A 4,114-nucleotide genomic window follows, 5' to 3' on the forward strand; every position below is an offset into this window, starting at 1 on the left:
TATATATGTATGCTCTTATGATATTATGTTGGCCCCTTTAATCTTTGGTTATACTTCCCTTTTGGGTGTTTAAGGAGATGCTGTCTTCTGAATGACATGGCCATGGTACTCATGAATTCACACCAGCTGTGGTTATCCGTGCAAGGTCTCCACAAGATCAAGCTACTCAAAATTCCTGCATAGGTGAGGGGCAGGGTGATATCCAAGCACCACCCTTTATTGAGGAGTTACTGGTAGTTGATAACTTCTGAGAAAGTGAGTCATTCCTCTTTGATGGTGTGGCCACTGGTAAGTCTCACATTATCCAGTGAATGTGAATCAATGTGCCTATCAATGCACAGATGGGCAGCACTAATTGAATTTAGAGAGTTACAGAAATGAAGGAGGAGGAAGAGAATGAAGAGGAGGAGGAGGAAGAGGAGAGCAGAAAGCATTTAGTTGAAAGGGACACTGTATTGAGATGATATGAGGAGCTAGAGGGGAAATGGGGGAGCATAAGCCCATATTGCATTGTATACAAGGATGAAATTGTCAAAGAATAAAAGTGTAAATTGAAAAAAAAAGAAATTGTTTTAAAGTCTACTTCATTTCATATTACTAAAGAATTATACTATAATCCTATTCTGGTTAAAGTGTTCTTCCTTAAAGGGGCCCCCATGCTGTGTTTTCAATGTTTTAATTATTATTTTGGAATAAAGAAGCCGTTATGCATATGCCTTTGAACTCCTGTCCTTTTTACCATCTTTTCTTCCTCTCCAAAGGAAAAACATATCACAAAAGTGAATGAATTGCATTTTCTCTGGAGCTCCGCAGGTGCCGCAGGCCACAGGCATCACCAGCAGCTCCTTAGCACCCCTTTGACAGAAGCAAGTGCGCATGCTAGTTTCATTCTCCTTATAAATATCAATGGTTCTGTATTTTTGAGAATGGGCTTCCCTAATGGAAATGTCTCCACAACTCCCCCATGAGTTGAGTGTTTGGCCAGAATGAATGGAAATTCTCAAAGATTTTTGTGCATGTTATGTGGCATCTTAAATTAGTAACCCTTCCTGAATTCATCTGAAGAACCAGTCCCTGGAGGACATTATTCTTATGCCTAGGAGCATGTAATTATCTATGGGATGCTTTCTCAAGATACAGTGAAGGCTAATTTTACTGTTCATAATTTAGTTTTAACATATTATTAGTATGCATTCACATTATTTCCTTTTTCATAAGTTATCAGTATTTCCCTTTTCTGTTCTTTTAAATAGTTTAACAAAAATCACATTAAATTAACACAAAGAAGTTGCAACCCCATTCACAATATGAAAAGATTTATGTAGTTAGTTTTAAAATATTTCATTCTTCCCCTATTGTGAGATTTTTAAAATTTATTCTTTTATATTACCATATGTTTGTATACTGAATTTTAGTCATTTTCAACCCCATTACCCTTTCTTATTCCCCTCCTTCATCTGCCCAAACCCTTCTTCCCCGCCCCAATTTACCCTCCTTCTTTCCTGTCTTTGCATGTTGAACCCACTGAGTTGGGTTGTTCACATGCGCCTGGAAGGGAGTTTATTCACTGGAGCAGGGCCTACTGTTCACTGACCCCACTCACCCATTAACTGTCAATAGTTCCTCAGGGAGGGGTGGGCCCTCGTGAGCCCATCCTCAGCCTGATGAATTGTTGACCGGCCTACCTAATGTGACATATACCTTGTGCAGGTAAGCATAGCTACTGTGAGTTTATGGCTACATTGGCCATTTCATGTCCAGAATATCTTTTTGCAACATATTTTGTTATCCTCTGGTTCTTAAATTCTTTGCACTCCGTCTCCTACAATTTATTAGCCTAGGACCTTCTGGTGCCCTATGACCCTGACTCCATGTAAGGATTCACAGATCCTGCGCATTTGCTTACCTTACTGGGCTTCTGAGAGACCACTGTCATTTTTTGACCCTGACAGCAGCTAGGGAACCTCAAAGCCAATCTGCCCACTCATTCTTCTGCCTGCCAGTCTCCCATGCTACTTGGTAGCCCTGTGAGACTGACCCTAGGTAGGGAGCCACAGAGATACCTGCACCCCTCCTGAAGATGATGGGGCTGGCATCCTGTGCCCAACCTCCAGGGAACACAACAAACTCTGGCTGTGACCCCAATTGCTGACAACCAAGAACCACCTGTTGAACACAGCATGCCCTCGGTGGGGAGGATCTTCTAACACTATAGGTTGATGCCTTGTTTGTTGCACATAATTTTAGCTGTGCTGGAACCACTTCTAACACCCCATGCACACATTAACACAGCGTTGCCCCAAGACTGAACCCCCAGCACCATTCAACTGATCCACATCTGGATAGGATGGGGTAAGAGTGAACAAAGATTCTGACAAGCACTCAACAGAGGTGAGAACTGATATCTATGTGGAGAAACACCACCAGTGATCTAACTCCAGATGCCTAGGTCCAACCCTCAGACACACAAATAACACAAATAACCAAGACAGTATGTTTCATCCAGAAATTAGTAACCCCATCTCAATGTTCCCTGAGAAAATAAACTTAGTTGATGCATAAGACAATGCTTTCAAAGTCATGATTGCAAATATGTGCAATGATCTCAAAGAGGATATGCATAAATTGTGGAATGAAGACTACACAAACACAAATACTTGAATGAAATATAGAAAAATTCAAGTGAAGAGGATAGAATTTAATAAAGAGATAGAATTTCTGAAGAAAAGCCAACCTGAGACAAAACTTGAAAAATTCAGTCAGTGAAATAAAAAACCCAGTGGAAAGCATTGCTAACGGATCAAGCAGAAAAGAGACCATCCAGGCTGAAAATCAAGGTAGGAGAATTGGATCGCTCAGTCAAAGAAAGTGTTAAATCTACAAAAACAGGAATGAAATGTGCAGGAGCTCAGGGACACCATAAAAACACCAAGTTTATGAATCACAGTTACGGAAGAAGACACCCAGATCAAAGGCACAGAAAACACGATCACAAAATCATAGAAGAAACATCCCCAAATCTAAGGAAAGAGATGCTTATCAAAGTTCAAGAGCTGTGCGACACTCCAAGTAAACAGGGCCAGAAAAGAAACTTTCCATGTCACATAAGAATCAAACCATGCAATGTACAGAACGAAGAAATGATACTGAAAACTGCAAGAGAAAAAGAGCAAATAAATCCTATAAAAAGGCAGGTCCATCAAAGTAAGGCCTGAGTTTTCTGTGGAGACTATGAGAGCCCAGAGGGCAAGGACTGGTGCCCTACTGGTTCTTAAGGCCCACGGGTGCCACCCAAGGCTACTGTGCCAGCAATACTATTAGTCATATCAAAGGAGAAACAAAATTTTCCGTGATAAAAGTAGATTTGAGGAATTTATGGCCATTAAGTTTGTTCTATGGAGAATACAAAAATGAATATTTCAGTCTGAAGAGAAGGTTAAACACACCCATGAGGCATAGGGAATGCCTTAGCTACTTTTCTGTTGCTGTGATAAAATACTGTGATCAAGGGAAATTACAGGAAGAAGTATTTGTTCCAGTTCTGGCTCCAGGATCCAGAGGGCTTACAGTCCATCACGGCAGGTAGGCACGGAGAGGTGGCCTGAGCAGGAGAGAAGGTTAAGTGTTCACATCTCAAAGCAGATGCAGGAAGCAGAGAGAGACTGGAAAGTCAGCAGGGCTTAAGAACTCTCAGATTCTGCCCTCAGTGACGTGCTTCTTCTGGAATGGCCATATCTCCTAAAACCTCCCAAAACACCACCACGAACTCGGAGCAAAATGTCCAAATACTTGGAACCTATGGGGGACATTCTCATTCAAACCATCACAGGAAATAAATAAACAATTTCAGAACAGTTAATCAAAAGAAGTCTAAGAAAATAAGACCACCAGAACAAAATAATAGAAATTAATATACATTGTACAATAATAACCCTCAATATTAATGTTCTCAATTTCCCAATGAAGAGATGCAGACTAACAGTCTAGAGTAGAAAATATAGTTTATTTTTTGCTGCCTACAAGAAGCATGTTTTACTATTAAAGATAAGCATGACCTTAGGATAAAACTATAGGGAAGGGTCCTAAGCAAATGGAACGCAGACACAAGCAGGTA

This window comes from Nannospalax galili, unplaced genomic scaffold, assembly GCF_000622305.1.
Source record: "Nannospalax galili isolate Female #2095 unplaced genomic scaffold, S.galili_v1.0 scaffold427, whole genome shotgun sequence".
NCBI lineage: Eukaryota > Metazoa > Chordata > Mammalia > Rodentia > Spalacidae > Nannospalax > Nannospalax galili.